At 46.5% G+C, this 21,218-nt stretch overlaps 1 protein-coding gene across 7 annotated transcripts in view; it reads right to left on the bottom strand.

The window, feature by feature from the left end:
- Nucleotides 1–21,218, bottom strand: part of LOC120952416 (uncharacterized) — a 136,014-nt gene that overhangs the window by 7,616 nt on the left and 107,180 nt on the right. The window lies entirely within an intron of this gene.

Genomic DNA, 21,218 nt, shown 5'->3' with positions numbered 1-21,218 from the left:
AAAGGTAATCGAGCTGTTGGTACGGAGAAAGATTTAATTTGATAGAGAAAATAAGGACAGAGTCACAGAGGTTTGGTTTAGTCTGGGTTAGCACAGCCGTGTGGGACTGGGACCACACAGTTGTGTTAACCGAAGCGTTTGTGTCCTTGTGATAATAGTGACGAGATACGGCATTTGCAGCTAGCGATAAAGATCGATTTCGGGGATTTTACTTTGATTTTTTATATCTTTATGTCAGTAGTGCCGATTGAGGCAAAGCCACAAATGCCAGCCAAATTCTTTGGAAAGAAAGCTCACGCTTCTTGCAGAACCAAGCAAACGTCGCATGTTTTAGATTAGCTTGTTGAACTGATTTTCCCTTAAAATTTTATTATATGAAACTTTTTCTAGCCCATCCACATTGCCTTTCAAGCATATCCACCAACCTCGTTTAACCTTTAACGTGAATGGTTGCGACTGTTATCACAACACATTTTCCGACCATTCACCGAACTTGCATATCTTTATTGGAGTTTTCCCCCTTTATCCATTGCGGGAATGCTACCCTGCAGAGGCATAAAATTTTATCAAGCACCGCAGTAACGCCCCCTCGTACACATCATTCTGCGCCAAGGGCTGCACGTAGAAAAGAATCGTATTATTTTTCCGCACACGTTAAGATTTGTGAAGAGCGCGAGCGGTCCCTGCAGTGAGCTAAAAACCGCCTTGTGCTAAAAACGCCTTACCATTCTGATATTCAACGTATGCAATGCAGGGGGAACAGTGCGCAGCGATAGGAAACAGGACATTACCCTCCTTCCCGTCAAGACCGCTGCATGCATGTGTGCCGCAATTTCAAGGGCTTACAGTCAGACAAACAGACACATCGCTCCACCCTCGGCGAGCATTCGTCTTTCTCTTCTGGGACATTCTATGGCGCTCTCCTGGCGTTCTCTCTAGCACAATGTTGCTATCATACCCCGTACGTTTGTGTGAGGTATTCTTTTCAATTCATTTAATTTTGCAATCCTTCACCATCCGTATGCACGATCGTGTGGCACGCGCGATGTACAGTAGCTATAAGCCGGCTGACTGCAGTGTGTAATGCATGTACGTTGCAACAATACCCCACACGGAGCACTCTTGAGCAAGCGTGCATGAGTGTGTGTTGTGCGGCTTGGGGGGGGGGGGGGGGGGGTTTAGCTTTCTGCTAGCCATGCATGCCACTGTTGAGACAGTCTCCTTTCGCCGCACCAACTCCTTAAAGCTTTCGCAAACGAAATCATCCAAAACGATCCGTGATACAAGGGACACCGTTTGCGAAATGAAGAAGAATGCTGGGTTGGCTGAGCAAATATGGACACCCAGTGTTCGGTGTGGCACTGTTTTCTCGCTTTTTCTCGAGCCTTTATCACGCCTCCGGGAGTGCATGGTTTCGAAGTGTTCGGAGCAGCAGCAGCAGATGGTGACGGCAGACGACACCGCTTTACGACGGTGGGAAAATATTATTACAGAGCTGGTGCAGCAGTGTGCCGAACAAAGCGTGTACTGTAGTAGATGATGTTGATGGAACAGCGCATATGTTTCTATTGCAGCAATGCTAAAAAGGGTAACGAACGACGGGGGGGACGTATCCTTTGCACCGGTTTCCCTAGGCTGTAGCCTGCGAGTGTGCGTAGAGGAATTTAATAACACAGCATTACGGCTTACTTTCTCAGTAGTGGAAAGGCCCCCCCCAGCTTACCAGACAAGCAAACATGCTACACACCGTACCGTACCACACCCAAGTGGAGCCAGCGTTCTCGTGACCGATTCGCAGCACTGACTGTGTAAACGGACTGTGGTTTTGCATACAGCGGAGATCCGAGCTTCCCCGGGAAGGATGTAGAGGTATTGTTATTTTAACAAGAAACCAGCGTACGCCTTCGTGGGCTGTGTTTGTGCCAGTATGTCATAAACCCATTTTCTCACGAACAAAACCTTTGCTCGTCTCCGTCGTCCAACGTTTGGTTCGGTTGGGAGGGTTGGAAAGATTTTAAAATAGTTAATACGATGTAGGCTGGGATGGATGTAGCACACACGTTGTAAAATTCTACACACTCTACGTTGGATGATAAAGAGCGACAGAGTGGTTCGTGGAACATTGTAAGGTGAGTGAAATTAGGAGAATTAAATGCTTTCCAAATATAGTAGAGGAAAAATATAATCCTTTTTTGGAAAACTGCGAGTTAATGATAAGCTTTTCGTAGGCCTATGGAAGATCGCATTTTTCAGTTTATTGGTGCTTGGTTAAATTTAATTCAATTCCACATAGTAAAGTGTTCAAAACTTCGCACAATGAATACTAGCAACCGTGTTGGATAATCTCAAGACCGTGATAATCATTGCTTTAATGCTACAAAATCAAACCTTTACCAAATGGTCTAAAGTCCAACTAAAGTCCAACACTCTATTGGGAAAAGATAATCTAATAAAAATAAAACACCTCTCCAAAACACAATCAACTCCCAACATACATTGCCGTGGTTTTACATCCCACCACGATGCCATCTAATGAGGACGGGTGCCATCGCCCGGACGGGGACTAGCCACAATGCAGCACTCATTGCTCTGCTCGCTCGATACCAGCCTATCTACACCAACATTTTCGAACAATATTCAGCCCAAACTACATTACGCAGATGCAGCTGCCCTCAACGTCGAATGAGCACCACAAAAACGTTCCATTGTGAATCGTGCCCAAAAAGGCCCCAAAAAACGCGACTATGCTTTACCATTATGAGGGGTTGAAAGGTTTGCTGCTCGCTGCCAGAGTCACTCGTGGGTGAATGTATACACACACACGGGCAAAAAAGAAAAACCACTCCTGGATGAGGCGGTGGAACATGGTGCTTGGGGAGGGTGGTTTTAATAATACCTGCACCTTCTGTGTGCACTGTCGGACAGGCGAAGCACGCTCGTGTGCCCGCAAGTACGGAAACAGCATCGGGCGTTCTGGACGCCACACTCTTGAACGTGCCGGTTTCCTACGAAACGTAAGATATGTAGTGTGCGCGACTGGTGATGCTAGCATACCTTGCACAGCATACTCGGGCACAACTGGATCCGGTTATAATAGTAGTACGACAGCAAGCTTTCACTATCAGCGCACGGCCAAATTTTGGGGCAAGTATTGTTAGGCCAAAAGGGATGAACACAACCTCTTTGCATCGCACGTGCTTGTGCTGCTGTACTGCCCACTCGCCCTAAGGCACAACATGTACACCGCCACAGACGGTCCCGCTTGCGAGTGGGGCACAATGCACCAGGAGCTGCTGTTTCTTTTTTTTTGCCGTTTTTGCCCGCTCTGCACTAACCCTGGGTACGGTATGTGAGAATCGCGAGGGCATTTGTTTTTTTCCTCCTTTCGACAGGCATTATTTTGATTACAGCCCCGAGTACGCGGAAGGTGCGGATGGGCAAATTTTAATGTGATGCATATTAAATAATGCACCATCAGTGCAGCTGTGCAGCGTGTGTGTGCCGGGTCGGGCGTTTGCACCATCATCGGTGGAGTGTCTTCTATGCATTTATGATCGCCCACCGCCCCCCGTCAGAGAGCGAAGGAAGAACATCTGACAACCGTTTCCGTGGTTGAAGAAACAAAACAAAAAAACAAAAACACTCACACACACACTTCCAAGGGAGATCATGGTGTGGAGAATGTTTGAAATCCTCTTTTCCCATTTTTTAATACTCTTTTGGTACGGAGAGTGCTGCGCTGCACTCAACGGATGTTGTGTGGTAGACTGGTTTTGTGCTAATTTTTAATTCATTTTCATCCCCCGTTTGCCCGAGCAGCTCATTTTGCAGCTGGTTGGTTATGATGGATAACGATATGAGCCTCAATTTTTGGTTTCCCCTTTCAGCCCATCGCCCATCCAACGTACAACATGCTGAGTTATCTACAGAGCTTTGAGGAGAAGTGGGCTTATAACTAAAAATATTATTCGTCGGAAAAAAAACCCTCCAAACTGCATGCCTGCAACAAACGTCAGATTTACAGTGTGAGTTGTGGGGCTCGTGCGGCTCGTGCGGAAGCGGAAGTGCTGATTAAATTATGCAGCACACGTTTAATCGTACAGCATAAACCAATTTTCTCATCAAGCCTTGATTATGATAAAGCTTGCAAACCCCTATGAACTGGATGAATTGCAACATTCATTGTTCGTTTAACATAATCTTATTGATTACCATTGCCCAAGTGCAATCCTTGCCCGAGCAGGCACAGCAATCATCATGACTGGTGCGGATGCAACAAGGTACCATTTGATCAAGAATCGTTTGATGCCCACGTACTTTGCTTACTGCAAAAATCTTGCTATTGCCCCATTTCGGCAGCACCAGGGTTGCTTCACAGGTTGTGCAACAGTAACCTCGTTATTCTCTGTATGCTTCAATTGGTATTGGGTTTGCTGGCAAGCCGCAAGCTAACCAGTTTCCTGTGATCTGCATCTTTGAACCTTTTGAGCCGTTCCGATGCAGCTTTGAGAGGGAAAGGTTCCAATTTGCTAAAGTGGGTAGAGCATTAGTATTGCACTGTGGCCCTTTCTTGTGTGAATTTGCCTTACAAATGCAAACGTTGGCGTTAGTAAAGGGTGTCCTATTTGGCCAACAAATGGTTCATCCCGTGCCCGTTTCACCGAAAGAAAGGGTTGCAGAGCGTAATCAAGCCACTGCCGATGTGCAAAGCTTGAACTTCATTTTCCTGGCAGTCGATCTCCGTTCCAGTGCAGGGAGGATATGAAATGTAACTATTTTCGAACGAACGATATCCAAAGGAAAGAGTAAAGCACATTGTGTAGTGTATAGATGAAAAATATTTTCTTGCTCGTATATTGCTCCTGTCACTTTGATGCAGCACGAAGCACTGGATGAATGCCGTCAACGACACACTCACCACACCTCGTTCAGCGGAATCGTCAAGCTCGGTCCGCCGTTGTGCGTTCCTTTTTGCTGCGGCAAAATATTCAATTTCCCCGAGAGGGACAACTTACTGTCACCGCTGTTCTTCTGCTTCACCTTTCCACGCTATAACATTCCACCAGCAGCACACTAAAGGTATGCTGATATCATATTTTTCATCTCACAAACACGATAGAGGTTGAAGAGACTCACGAAGGAGACCAATTGCTCGTGGGTGACGGTCACGAATACAAAAAAAAAAAACAAGACCTAAAAACTGTTACCAACACACAAAAAGGCAGGAAGTGAATGTCACCAAAATTCGCAAGAAAATGTGAGGCATATTTGCTAGCACGGGCAGTTGCGCTGCCAGTTGCGACGCAGCGTATCCATTTCGTTTCAATAGCAAACACGAGCGTCTATTCCATTAGCAAAAAAAAAAAGAAACATAAAAACGGTATGCATTTTTTACACCCCACCCAAGGAAGGTAAACAATTCTGGTCAAAGAGATGCTTTCGGGGCGAGGCGTGCGACGAGACGGGCATGCTAGAAGGGCAATACCGTGGCGCGGTGCGGTTCGAGGAAACCATTATCCACTGCTGTGACCCAGCACCGCACCGAGACGAACGGTTCTCCCGCTCCGATTTTCACAGGCCGTCTCGCACACGCATCCCGCACACGTTGAGTTGTTTAAATGGGAAATTTTCTGCCTCAATTGGCAGCAAACCATTTACAGCCCGGGACCGGGTCAGCTCGGTCGTATGATGCTACTTCTTGACCGCATGGGGATGAAGAGCTTACAGGGCTGGGCGCGCTCGGAAAGGGCGGGTTTCCGGGCGTTCATGCGTTCATTTTTCGACCTTAGATCCCTCTATCCCACCTCATACACAAAATTGCTTAACCTCCTGCTCGATCTCAATCACCATCCGGATCCAACTGCCACCCCACACCACACCACGGCGAGCGGAAAAAAAGAAATGAATCGATCGATAAATTATTCACCGGAAAAAGTTGATTCAATATTTTGTGCATGGTTTTCCCGGAAGTGGGGCTAAGCAAAACAGACCAAACAGCAACGGACCAAACTTTGTACGCTTCCACCAGGCACGGGGAGCAGTGTTTTTTGTTACCCTGCTTGCCGGCTGTTTTAACGCCGATTTGGATAAAGTTTGTTCAGAAGCCAAAATTATGCACCGTGTTTTGTTTGCTTTTTTTTTGTTGCGAAACCTGGAACCTGGTTTTGATAAGACCAATTTTTGTCCATCATCTCTCGATACTGAACGAGTGCGGGGCAGTGTAATGTGTGCGCTATTGATGTATTTGCGTGGCGTAGCGATCGCATGGAAAAGTTTGTTTACATTTGGTTGCTTGTTTGACAATAAAAAAAATTCCGTCATCGATTTGCATCAGTAATGATGTTTATCGTGGTACTGATGTAGTTTTCTAGCATCAAATTTTTACCAGCAAAATAGATTATTTTTCCATACCTTTCGTCTTGGTTCATTAGGCTGACCTCTTTAACTAATAGCTCTTTCCAATATCCCTTCTTTATAGAAATTGTACCCCTGGGGTAGCTTAACGAACTAAGTGAGAAGGGTTCATTGTTCCAGGGATAAGGGTTTAATGGGTTATGGTGGCATTGTTTGGAGCTTAAGAGGCGTATGTTGGCAGCAGGCTCAAAATTTCTGTACCAAAAAAAAAAAAAACATGCTCGGAGCTTTGCAGATCCTTTTCCAATGCGGATGCTGTAAAGTTTACAATTTTATTTTGAGCCAACCTACCGGCAGGACATTTCGAGCTGAGATTTAAGCAACCGTGCTCTTTCCTTATTCTTTCTCTTGCTACCACTGTTGCACAGTCTCCTTTGCACTATGAATTCGTGTAGTTTAAACACTTCGCATATCGTATTGGAAGAACAAAGAAACCAAGTTTACCCTTTGCGTCGAGCTTTCTCACCAGATGTTATTGATGAGCTGGCTGTGTGGTACAATTTTCTAGAATCGATACACATAAACAATAAACCAAATGTTTTAAATATGGTGCAAACCTCTTGCATTAGATGCAAATGGTCCGTAGACAAGACGTAGATGCAATAACCGGTACCAGACTACTTTCTATTTGATTTACAGCAAGTAAATCAATTGCCTGAGCACAACTTAGCATTTATTCCAACACGCACACACGCCTTTACAAGCTAGCAAATTTCGACCGGATCCAATTTCGAAAAGCAATCAACAGCTTAACCCATTCATGAGCTTCCTTTCCTTTGTCCCAATGTTCCGGAACCCCACAAGCCACGTACACACTCACACAACGGTGTCATCATTTTATCACGCATCCCGAACACCCGAACAGATGCTAACAGGAAGGAAACCTTCGGTTGGGACGAACGGGTCGGAAGTTTGACAAACTATTGAGCTCTATTTAATTAAAACTAGTTTCCATAGCTTACCACCTACTGAAAGCGGGCTGGTGCGAATGCGAGTGACTGTTCCAACTGGCCTCGGGGCCTCGGAGCAAGCTGCTATCAAAGACTGACGACTTACGTCGCGTGAGGGCAAGTTTCGGAGCGTTTCGTTTGATTGCATTTGTTTCTAATTTCATTACAACAAGTGATTGCCGAAACGATGACAATCGTACCGACCGGCGATCGGTAGAGTTGGTGACCGGGAAGGAAAGTAAAATTTCCCCTGGGGGCGGTTGTTCCCGGCTAGTGGCTTTTTTACCGTGAAACGATCGTTACTAACGACATTAGCTGGCTGTGCGATTTGGCCTAGAGGACTGATACATTCCACGAGAGCAAGATTCGTTGAATGAGCAGTGAAATTTATTATCACCCCTCAAAATGTGTCATGTTTAATCCGGGTTACCAATCAACGGAACTGAACTGGAAGGAAAGGGAAGATACAGATTTTGCTACAAGAAAACGCTTACTTACATTGCAGATTTGTAAGGTGAAAAGGAGGTTGTTTGATTTCACTATTACAACCTTTAACAATTGCGATACAAAAACAAGTTTTGCCATGAGGAATAAATGAACATAAACTTGTTATTATAAAAAAAGAAAAATGCTACCCGACCCGAAAAATAAGCTCAACTTTTAAACACACATATTCGGCACTAGTATAAGCTCCTTCACAAATTGCAGTGAGTTGGAAAAAAATATTATTCAGTTTTTTATACCCATACACCAATCCTCTCACCAATTCATGTTTTCTGCACAAACAACACCTGACACCCTCTTACCCAATTTAATCCATTCTTCGCGACCGCGTCGCCCCAGCAATGACAAATGTATGAAGCACAATCAATAACCAGTAACGAGCATCGGTTTTCTGGCATGTCAATTACCTTTAGACTGCAGGTGAGCGATATTTACGATCCGCTTCCGCTCCCGGCACGTCCGATGCCTTCTTTTTTTGTTACGCCCAGCGACAAACACGTGTACACGCGTGACCCAGCTGATGGCGAAAGCACACAACTGAAGGTGTGGTGGTATATATATATTTATGTGCCGCAAAAGCAACCCACATAACTTCAGATTAAAAAGCATCACAACCGCATACGGTAGCACTTTTCACCTTCCAGCTTGGTCCTCCTTCACAACTTCCCCTCGGCGGCTCAAACTGGTCGCACTGAGAGGTACACCCGAAATGGGTGGGATTTTACACGCATTCGCAACAACGCACTAAATCGTCAATCATGCGATGCGAATAGCGCCCTGAAACACACATGGGAAATGACTATGCGCTTCCTCGTGTGCGCGTGTGGTAGCCGTGAGTGGTAGTTTTATAGCCCAAGTGCACCATCGGCAGTGGGATCCCCCCCGTAGCTGCTGAGCCGTGTGGCTTACTTACCCGTAGGCAGCCGCACGTCAAGGCCAGAAAAGAGGAGCAGGCGTATTGGAGGCCCACTCAAATATTGTTCGAACAAAATATGACAGTTCAAACGTGGAAGTGAATGCGAACAACAACAAAAAACGGTCTCCAAACAACTGACAAAAACGCACCGATTACACGGACACACAGACACTCACGTACGCATGATTTTCACATTCGCAAGTCATACTCATCGTCGTCCCGCGCTGCGGATGTCAGGCGCAGGTGGCACACTGTCTCTGCAGGACATAACAATATCGCATCGTTTGCTTTGGTACGCCAAAGTGGAGGTTGGAGAGTAGGGAATAGTCATGCTTCTTCCTCCCCACCCTAAACCAGCAAGGTAACGGGCGGCAGTAAGCTTCCGACAGTGGTTAACCTAAAGTTTGCCAACGTGTGTGCGTGTTTGTGTGCCTGCTGCCTACAACAAGGCGGCTACACACGTTTGGCACACGCTAAAGCGCTGCGAAGTGCCGCATGAACGGTGCCGCGTAATTTGTGTGCCGAATACACACCATTATTACCGTCATCATTTGCCCGACATGCCCGGCGGGCACTTATGCCAGCGCAAAATCGCGCTATCTTCGACCGAGGTTCGTTCGTCGGTGTGCCGGTAAAAGCAAACGAAGAACGCTTAGACTCGCGCTCCATCCCAGCTTGCCTCCGGAGGTAGGCTTCTACAGCTCGATGATGAGATTTGTCGAGTGTGGAGAGTAACGCAGGCAGGAGGGTGGGGGGGGGGTTGTTTTTTGGCTCTTACCATAATACCTCTCTTATCAAAGATGTTTTGTACCATTTCCGCACAGCAAAACGAACCATTAACGGCACACAGGTAGTAGGATGCCACACCATTACGAATGGGAAACGAATTCGGTTTGTTCAAAGACGCTATACGGTACGTGCAACGTATCGAATGGGGAATGTTGTAGGTATTCCCTCTATTCGAAGGGAGAAACTATTACTTTGCATCCTTCAAATGACAATTATTATGCTACCAAGGGTTCCATTGTTTGACGATGATTTCCTTCGCCATCGCTCCCCGCCGTGTAGCGTTAGGCAATGAGATAACGGAAGTGACAGATATGATGCTCGCGCCTCTTCCATACCACCAACGGACTCCACCTGCTTGCTGTATTCCTTCCTTATCATGGCCATTACCGGGAGGCAATAACCAGAAACAATCATAAATCATGAACTTCCTGAAGGTTTCGCTGGCGGAAGTTTGCGCCGGGTTCTTAGCGCATCTGTGTAGGCTGGCCCACCTGTACCTGAGCAGCGATTTTTTTTCTTTCGAGTGTTTCGCTTCAAATTCACATACACACATATCATGGCATGATGTGCCAGAGTTTGACGTTGGTTCGTCTTGCACCCTGACACACCGATGATAAAGGCGCGCGTACCATTCTAGCATGACCGCTTGATTGATATCGCATAAGCATATTTCATCCGCTTATTTTGAGGCTCTCCCATCTACATATCACTGTGGGGGGGCGAGAGTGGATGGAATCCCAGTGCTTGCGCTCTTGCGCAACTCTGACATTGATACGTCTTCCACCTACCTTGCTAGCCCCGCAAGCCGATGCTGAACGTGAAACGGCTGGTCTACTGGTTCTCTAGTAGACGACAGATGGAATGTGTGTTTGATTAAATTATCGTAGCGTTGCGTGCGTGTAGGATTTTATGACGAATCAAAACCATTCCCTTGTCGGAAGAATAGGTCCGAAGAGCAGCCGAAACCGAACCGGGGGATAGGCGAGCGGGTTTTGGGTGGCCTAAAATTAGACATTCCCCCCTTCCCATGAATGGGCTTTATACCACAATCAAATCTTTCCCAACGAACCGTTGCAAAAGCTAATCAACGATCTTAAACGACTCAACAAAGGTAAAACCACACCACCGGCACCCAATCATGATGATGATGAGGAGGATAAGGATGATGATGATGATGATGAGGCTGAAGGGTACCGAGCAGCAAATTCTGTTGCTGCTGCTGCTGCTGAACGCATTGACGCGTGTCGGTGAAAATAAAACACGATCAAACAAACCTCATGCTTTCCGGTGGTCGTTCAACTTCTTAGAACCAGGCAGGGGATTAGTACCACCGCAACAGCTGCAGTAGCAGTAGCAACAGAAACTCATCTCTCCCTCCTACTGTACTTCTGTACTGACTACTGTTGCGGTATGCCTCGAGCGGATGGTTGGCCCATTCTTCTCTTGCCCGTTCCCCACGGCGGTGAATGTTTACTTACTAATTACAAAATGGGTTTTCCAAGTATTTTTGTCCATTAAATCTACTTGCCTTGCCCACCAAGCGAGCTGCCGAGGGGGGGAAACAGTGTGTCAGTTGCAGGTTGCCGACTGCAGCTTGCTGCTGCGGCTGCTGCTGCTGCTGCGACAAGCGTGTTCTTTTTCATGTCCGACAGGATTGGCTAGTATGCCGTTAAGCCAGCTGTCTCGCAAGAGATTTGAATAGTTGAACAATTTTGAACTGCTACTTTCACGGAAACATGGTAGTACGGGTGTTAAATGTGCACTGCTGCTGTTTTACATTTTCACTGGATGCTGCAATGTCTGGTGGGGGGAGAGAAACTTTTACTCCGCTCGGTAAAAAGAAACAATGCAGTTTTGTGGGCATCATGGTAAGTTTATTCTTTGTTTTGTGTTTGATTCGTAGAAAAGTCGGACTACTGTGGCGCATTAGTGGAAGATAACAAAAAAAAATAGAACTATAAAACTGGCAAATGCAAGTTGATGGAGCGTTGGTTTGTGCAATTGGACAGGCAAAGCCGTACCTGTGTTAAATGCAAACGGCTTTAAGCCTTATTCATACTTCAAGTTGGATGAAGCCGAATTTAAATTCAAATCCAAGCTGCTATTAACCAAATGCATACAATCATCTAAAAAACAATCGACAGCAAATCAACACACATACACACTGATCAATAATTGTTCAACTGACTAGGTACAACTAGAGTACACATCGATTTGCCAAGCTCATTCCTACCCAAACCGACACATGACACAGGCACAAATGAAATAAGGTCACTCTAATTGCTCGTTAATTCATCAATTTAAACTCTCATGCAGTCGCGTTGCATCTCTGCCGGCGGTGCACATCACTGTTCCGGAATGATGTGAGCATGCGGGTGTGTGAGACATGCGCTCACTGGCATGTCCAAAGATTACGATGTCACTGCACTGTGTATGTCAAACAAATGGCAGACGAGCACGGGGCATCATCATCATCATCACGATCATGACAATAATAATCGAACATCAACAACGCTACCAATTGCCTGATGGTGATGGTGACTGTACATGTGTTTGGTATGTCATTGGTATGACATTCGCCGGCACCGAGCATCGATATGGTGTCGCGGAACACACGCGCGTACAATGCACGATGTGCCGATGTGCACGGGAAGCGCTGTGCATTCGCTGGTCGCTAGTCATGGGACACCCATGCGCCATGCGAGCCATCGGATATCGGAGTCGACGGAACGAGGGATCGTTATTATCGTTTACGTATGCTGGTGTAAGGCAGATTCATCACCAAACCCCGTTTCCGATGGGCGGTGGAACGGGCGACGGGATGGAAAACATATTTCCCTTTTGTTCCCGGAATTGCTGCGCGTTCGTCATTTTCGAATCGATCGAGAGGACACAACTTTTAACCTGTGTAGCTGTGTTGCTGTGTGGAACAACGGACAATGGTGTGCCAAGGGGAGGGGGTGCAATTAAATTACGATTAGAAAATGGGTGTACGTTCCGCTCGCTACTGCGGGCTCCTGCTCTATCGCTTGATAATGAACCACCTAACACAAAACGATGCGACAGGAAAGCCTAGTGTAGGTGCCTTATATGCCTTTACAAGCTGTCTTTGGTTGGGTGCTTTGCGAGCAGTCACTGTAAAAGGGAAATATTGTTTCATTCTCGCAGTTGGAGGGGCTCGCGAGGAAAAGGCAGCCGACGGGTGCTCCATGTATTGTTTATTGCCCCTTGGCGAACGAGAAACACTGCCCGACCAGCTGGTCGCGCGCTTTCGACGAACACCGGTTGTATCGATAAATAATTACAGATTGGCGACATGCAAACCAACGCACGCAGTGCTGTGCACGTCCAGTGGATGCGCAAGAGAAGCGATTAAGCTGTTCAAACGTTTTCAATTCCATTAAGGCACACACGTGCATTGCATGCCTTCGCATACTCTGGGTACTGTTTTGAACGTGGCCATGAAAGTATGATTAATTGACAGAGAAGACGTAGCAAAGCGCTAAGAAGCGAGTACGTTAATGAAATCTGATAGTCTCTGTGAAGGGGGGGCTTAAAAGGTTTACCTTTGAACGAGACTTGCGTGTAGGGTTTCAATGTTGCGCCTGAAATCCCGAGCCCCGAGGAGGGCAAACAAAAAACTGTGATCACAAATTTACATTGTTTGTTCGATTCGATTGGTTAGCTTTCCTTCGTTACGTAGGTTTTTTTCTTCAAAACGCTCCTATTTTTCCTAACGTCCTTTGCTAACGACTACAGAGTCCACTGACCAATTGATTGTTATCGCTCACTGTACCGATCAAATCACTATTGCTGGGAAATTCAATTATCAATGAAGAGCAAGCTTATCGAACGACTTCCGCCGAACTGTGCGCGTCCATCTAAACGACAGTCTCGCATTAGAGCCAAAATATACGAACAAACTGAACCCATTCCGGAAGCACCAAATACAAACGATCCCGAAAACAAAGACGATTGGCCATTGTTTTTCGCTTAGCCGTGTCTGTTTGGTTTAGTATGAAATCTTCAAACACACCAACACACACACACACATATAGCAAAGCGTACCAAAACTGTAGCAACCATGCCGGTGTGATAAGCAATCGCAATCGAATCGAAGAGTTCGGTTTGCGCCATTATCATAAAATTGAATCTCCTCACGAAAAGTGAATGTTTGACGCTTCACGAATAACATAAAGCGCGTGCTATGGTCTTGCGTCTTGCGCTGTGTGCTGCGATAGTGTTTGCGTATGCTGCTTCCATCACATTTCCATCTCGTACAACAGGCGGTGTGTAGCAGCAGCAGAAAAAGGATTGCAGGTAATGCAATAACAGCAACAGAGCAACAACGTTTCACACTTACGGCTCTCGAGCGCGCACCATCGGATTCGAAGAAAACGTCAATTTGATGGTTGTCTTGTTGTACATTCCAGCTACCCGATGGTGGCTGACAGGGTGGTTGTGGAGAGAGGTTTGAGAGGCAAATAGCAAAAAGTAAGCAGACAAGCAGTACCGCACTGGCACATTTTGCTTTCGTAATATGGTAATAGATTTTGCACTTTGGTACGATGTTCATCACTGGATACGGGGTACGGGGTTTTGACAGGGGAGTGAAAGAACGCGAGTGTACCGCAAACGTAGCACGTGATTCGATCAACAAACAATGCAGTGGTTGATGTGGTTGCTTTGCTACACTTTGACCACTCCGATGTGTGTCGTGAATGGGTTTGGTGGAATTGGTCCTTTTCCCTTGTATCGATCGTTAAGCTCACACTTTAATCATGTTATGTTACACGTACTACTTGCTTTTGCTTTGAATTAGCTACTACAGTAGAATATTCAAAAAATAATACAACCATTTTAGCAACGTATCAAAGCATTTTCACCAATGTCATTCTCCCAAACCAAGCCCACCGAAGGTACACGCAACGCACGAGTGATATGCATTGTTAAAATTCAATTAGCACAACAATGTGCTTTCAAATGCAGCCGTGGCAGCCCGCTGAAGCAAAACTATGCCACGAGCTTGCTCTAGCAGCCTGAACACAACCACTTCCAAATACCATATCACGCCCACTGTTCCGAGGTCCACTGAAGAAGCTTTGAGTCATTAAGACCGCCCGTGTGCGCATCATAAAATGCAATTACTTTACCTCTACAATCTTCTCGCCCGCCGCAGACAGCACGCTCTTCCCACCGAATGCATTCCATTCCATTGTCGGGATGTGCACGTCGAACTAATAATCATTGTGGTTTGTTTGGAGACATTCACCTTAATGAAATAAATTACGAGCGCCAACTGCACCCATGGTATGGTGCCGTGTAGGCCGCCCTGCTACCCCTGCCAGGCCCGAGACAGGCTTAGCAGTGTATGGGTTGACGACGTGTCGAAAGGTTCTCAAGCGCTTGCTCGATCGCACCCGCATCATATTGAGTGCCGTAGACGGTTATTCAATTAAACTTTCGGCTCCTGGTTCCCCATACCCCCCCCCCCCCACCTTTATGGCCTCCCGCAGCGATTGGAGGCATGCAATCTGGCCGAGTGCATCGTAAAACTATGCGCCACTGGAACGGGGCTCTGGCCGAATGGATGTGTATGTGAGTGTACCACACTTTACGACACGTACCGTGCATGCAAATTACAAAAGTTTAGCCCCTGTTACGGAATATGGCACTCACAATGGCGAAGTAATTGGCCTATGAAAGCCGAGCCATTTGGTTCAATTCGGTAGAACATAATATTTCAGTTGTTCAGAGAGCAGGGTAGAACAGGCCCGGAACGGTTGTTGCATCATATCGGTGTCAACCGATGGACACTGGCAGCATCACTTTGTTTGGCAGCAGTGCTACCAGAGCGATACTCGAACCGGTCGTCCCGTAATTGTATTACAGGGGAGGGCAGGATATTTAATTACATCACCCTTGTCCAGGTTCGGGGGAAAACTGTGCGGCATTGGAATTGCTCGTTTAATTTTGTCGCTTGGAGAACACAGTGTGTTCCAGTGTACTGCTGGTATTGGTTGCATAAAAATAATGCTACTCAATTGAGATCATAACAGATAGCCGGAGGAAAATTATAATTCCATTTATGAGCGCCAAACACAAGATGGCAAGCAATACTAAGCATTAAAAAACAAAGACAAGAATTTCTCTCAACGATAAATCACACATTAGCCGCCCCCAAAACGATCCTTTCTTTAATCCACCTTCGGTAGCCAAACCGAAATCCTTACATCAATCGACCGTGCAAATGGCGCAGATGGGGATGAAAGGGGAGGACTTAAAATTATGATTAAGTGTCTAGTTTTAAGTCCCATTAAGGGTGGGATTTATGTATGTATCGACCCATTCCCTTGTGCATCAACTGCGCCATTAATGCAGTACTAATGCGTCGCACAAGCCAGCCATTCCCACCATTCCAACAACAACAGCCACAACATTCTTCCGCTGGAGAAGTGTGCGCTACTTCCTGCTACGTATAATAATGTGTGCCAAGCAGAATGCGCACTGTTGCGCTGCGAAGTGCTATTTTACGAGCATACTTTTCTCATTAATCAGTAATACAGGGTTTCCCACGATTTATTGGTTGGTTCCCACGATTTATTGGTGCGTTCCCACGATTTTTTGGTCATTTCCCATAATTTTTTGGTAGCAACCCACGATTTATTGGTCGGTTCCCAAATATTATTGGTCGGTTCCCAAATATTATTGGTCGTTTCCCAAATATTATTGGTCGGTTCCCAAATATAATATAATATAATACCGACCAATAATATTTGGGAAACGACCAATAATATTTGGGAACCGACCAATAATATTTGGGAACCGACCAATAAATCGTGGGTTGCTACCAAAAAATTATGGGAAATGACCAAAAAATCGTGGGAACGCACCAATAAATCGTGGGAACCAACCAATAAATCGTGGGAAACCCTGTAAAACATTCACGCATGATGGTAATCCACCGGTTTTGCGGAAGCGTTTTACAGCGCGAACTGATGGAATTGAATGTGTGCTGATGCCATCTTGTAATGCGATAAGCCATCGGCCTAATCGTGTCCCCATCGTGTGTGTGTGTGTGTGTGTGTGTGTGTGTGTGTGTGTGTGTGTGTGTGTGTGTGTGTGTGTGTGTGTGTGTGTGTGTGTGTTTGCATTTGTTCCTCACATCCCTGATGGTGCGATATGCGCTCTAACTCGAGGACAGTTCAGTTTATTGAAGGTTGGTGAAAGACACCTGGCGCCTCCATGTAACATTCATAAGCTACTGGGCTGCTCCATTGCAAAGCAACATAATGGCTCCACCGGCTGGTACGGGAGGTCTAACTCTTCTTTTATTCATGTGCCATACGGTATCTGTGCAAAGTTTTATCATAATATAAACCGTTCGACTGGAAGGGACAGCTATTGTACACTTCGAATGGGAATATTGTTTTTTTCCCGAACCAGTCACAATTATTAAGCTAATTGGTTTAATATTAATATTGCCTTGGATGGCGCGTGTGTATGGTGAATATTCTACTCGCTATATTCGTAGAAGCGAAAAATGAAAGGGCACTAAATCACAGTAAATGCTAAAGACGACTGTCATCGAGGAAATGGTATATCTACTGTTAGTATTTTCGCCTTTTCGTCACATTACGTTCAGTGGGCATTAGTCAACGAGCCTTAAAATAGCAGCCAACTTACTCGCAAACGGGTACGCTTTAAAAGCACGCACACCCCCAGAGCCGAGCTCGCCCGAAAAGAGCCCACACTTTGGCACTCTTTCTCCTTGGGCCACACTTAAGACACAGCGCTTTGCCACTCTGCTCACAATTATCGTAAAACTTTATTTCCATCCTTTTCCACACGCTGCGATATCACGGGGTACGCTCTGTCGAGCGTTGGGCAGCAAGCAGCCACAACACAATTCCAAACCGATGCGTGAGCGCTTCATTCCATTTTCATTTCCTTCCACAGCAAGCTGCTGCTGCTGCTGCTGATTGGCACTAATTCCTCTCGAGCCGCTCTCGCCAAATTTTACCACCAATTTGCTCGGCGCTTCATCGCTCTTCCGCACCCGGAGAGCCTCACTGAAACAGGAGAAAAAAACCCCGTACCCCGTAATGGAGCCCGAAACGAGCGCACACCATTCATACACCCTATTAAAAGCCAATTTCCAAACCAGTACGCGGCCCGCACCAACCTTCCCCCCGGGCATCACCGGGCGCTCAATGTAGACATTCTTCAGATGAAATCATTTGGCCAATGGTTTGCCTTCCCCATCAAAACTTACCAGTCGTTTCTTTCCCCTCCTGCCATAAAACGCATTACGTGATGGGGAGGAGGCAGGCGCAGCACAGCCTTTTAACGGATTTTCGACTTTTTCCAAGACATTTGGCCTCGCCAGAAACTGGAGTATCTTTTTTGCTTGGCGTTTCTATCGACCGGCGAGGGAGGAAAAGGGAGGCAAACTATACTAAATTATGTAATTAAATCGTTAGACAGGTCTCGTTCTCATCCTGCTCCCTTTCAGCAGCTCTCCCCAAGTTTGTGCAACCACGTTTCGGGTGTGTTATCCTCCACGGCCTACACCAACGCAGTGGAATGCTCAGTCACCGTAAGATGACCATAAGACAGAAAACGTTCCGAAATTGTAAGTGAACCCATTTGGAGCATCCGTTCGGGGACGTGCCACACATACTGAACATGTTTCGCCCGGTCGACATACAAGAAGTGAAAAAATCGACAGGTCGTTGCCGAATCCGAGCGCTTGGCTTTGCTCAAAAGCTAGCAAAACCTTTCCTTGCGGATGGGGTTTGGGTTAGAAACGGCGAGCAGACTCGATGGAAAGGAGGGATCATAACGCAACGAACAAACAAGATAAAGCAACTACCTCGAACGTCGTACACCGAGCTGGTAAAGGACACCGAAAGAGTGTGTCCCTCCCGCAGGAAGAACGTTTCAAGGGGTTTGAGCTCGAGCCAATGCAGCCATGGGAGCTCCGGCCTGTGTCCTGATGTGATGACGACCTGTCCTAATGGACAAACCGGGCCAGAATTCGTACGACGGGTGTGCATGCCAGGGAACCGATGTTGCCGGCCCCAAAACGAGCCACCCCCAGAGCGCACATCAAACTGTGCAACTTCTCTTGGTCAGCATAGCGCACAGCTGTCGCGCCAGGAAATTACGACCACCGTTATGTGCAAGCTGTTTACTCCATCTTCAAAGCCCGTGACGTCCTTGTCATTCGATGGTTCCCTTCCTTTGTCAAACCTTAATCACACACACACACATATACTCACACTTGCATGCAACTATACAAAAGAGCGACCGCAGATTGCCATGGGCGCGCTCTTGTGTAAATTATTGATTCCGGTCATCGGGCTACCATCCAGCCACGGCCAATATGTGCACGCGGCGCCCGCCGTTCGTGCCGCGTTGGGCCGTACGGGCAAAGTTTTGCGGTTGATTGCGTCGTGACAAATGAATTTTTAAAACGTCCCATCATAACTCGTTGACGGTTTCGCTTTGTGTGGAAAGACAGAGACGCTTTCTGTGCTCTCTGTGCCAAAGGGAAGAAACTGGCACACAAAGAAACGTGACCCACACACCCGGTGGGAATCCGCCAAGAATATGAAAAGCGTATACAGACCTCTGCCCGTAGCCGAAGTGACCACTGTCGCCATGGTGACGAGTACTACTGTGACGTAAGAGCCGGAGCCAGCAGGAACGTCGTGAGTCCGAGCCCATAAACCATGCACCACACATTGTCCATGCATTGTCCACCGAGCCGACGAGGCTCGCGCGCCGATGACACAGCGCGATGGTGAATGCTTGTGTAATTAAATTTATTGCACGTACCGAATCAGTGTGCCGCTCCGCATCCCATCGTACGTAATATGTTGGCCCCACTCGTTAGAGCTCCAGCGGCCCAAAGAAAGGCATGGCAGCCGGCCGACGGCCAACGGAACGCGCACGTTGGTCAACTGCACGCACAAATCAAGATAACGATCGCGGGATGTTAATTGATGTCAGAGTGTCCGTGTACGGCAAGGGTTTGGCGCGGAATTTGCATTCGCGTACGCATGCCACTGGAAAGCAACGTTTACATTCGCGACGTGCGCTTGTTCGGATGCCCTTACTGGTCGGAAACGTGAGGATTCAGTTTCAGGCTTCGGCACAGAATGGGCAAACCGTGCCACTTAATGCGTAATGATAACACATCTTTGGCGGTACGTACACGCGCTAGACATATACGCGTAGCGCCAGACGTTAGCAACGCGCACGAGTTGATGGGATTGCGAGCTGATCGAGACGTGCATAGTAATGAATCGAGACCGGTTCAGCTCGCCACGGTAGCGGCACGTTTTGGGTAAGATTGTTTTCTATCGATCGAAGTTTGTTTTGTTCTTCCTTAAGGGCTCACTACTACTACGCTTTCACACTGTGGTTGCGCGACTGATTCAGTCACATATGTCATGGATATTAACTAAATCATGTTAATGCATCACTGAAATATATGATCAACTCGTATCAACCGTTCAAAAGGTCTCGAAGATGGGTTTTTGAGACGGAGTCAAAAATAAAATGGACGAGAAATAAATAAATTGCTACTTAATTTCCGAGCAGTTTTTTTGTTGTTGTTGTGACGCTCAGGGTCAACCGTTGGCTTCGTGCTCTTAACTTTTCATTTACAGACGCCATCGCTACGATTCATAACACTATCATAAAACGATATTTCATTTCGGCAAAACGGTTTTTGAAAATGACATCCAAACTTTGCAAGGTGAGCACAGCGAGGAGAGCAGCACAGCAGCGTTGTGGGGCGTAAGTATACTTTTTGCGCAACGACAACGTTGCTTCCTGTCCATTACGAAGTGCAGTAATTACCCATAAATCGTAAACATGCCTGACAGGGTGGCACTAATTTAGTTTCTTCGCTAACGAGTTTCGGAAGGCTTCCCGGGGCACCCGATTTTGTGATGCACCGAAGCAAAAAGGCAAACATTAAAACAGCAGCAAAGCTTTGCCAAATTTGTACCAAAAAAAAAAAAGGAATAAAATAGCGATACAAAGTTTAGGGACGCTTTTAAACGAGATCCTTTTTAAATAATTCGAAGGAAAGCTTTAACTGGTAAATTTAAAGAGAACCGTTCAACGAATGGAAGCAGTTTATATCAAATATATAATTCGTTTAAACCATTATCATTTTTAACCCATTATGTGCGCATCCCGACAATGGCACAAATTTGCTCTATCAACGCAATTAACCTTTAGCCTCGAATCGTTCATAACGGGTCAAGGAAGAATTCTCTTTTTCTCATTTTTGCCCTTGCAAGTGCCATCTGTATTTGTGCCGTATACTCATCCGTCCGTACATCCGCGATTGAAATTCGCGATACAATCAGTATGCAACTGCCGTCTATTCCTCTTTTTTACACTTTCAATCATTATTATCATCGCTTTCATCATCGTCATCCTCATCATCATCAAAAGCATTGATCAGCGCCGCCAGTTGATCCGTGGAATTATGGTTAGTCAAAAAGGCTGCGCCGGTTACGATAAGGCTCGTGGCGTGACGCGATATGCCGTCCCTGGGCCGGGGATCAGGTAATTTATTAACACTTTGTTTGAAACGGTGCCCAGCGGGAGGGCAATGCTGG

Source organism: Anopheles coluzzii, chromosome 2, assembly GCF_943734685.1.
Source record: "Anopheles coluzzii chromosome 2, AcolN3, whole genome shotgun sequence".
NCBI lineage: Eukaryota > Metazoa > Arthropoda > Insecta > Diptera > Culicidae > Anopheles > Anopheles coluzzii.
Note: the sequence above shows the minus strand (reverse complement) of the source record. Positions and strands in the feature narration are given on the sequence as shown.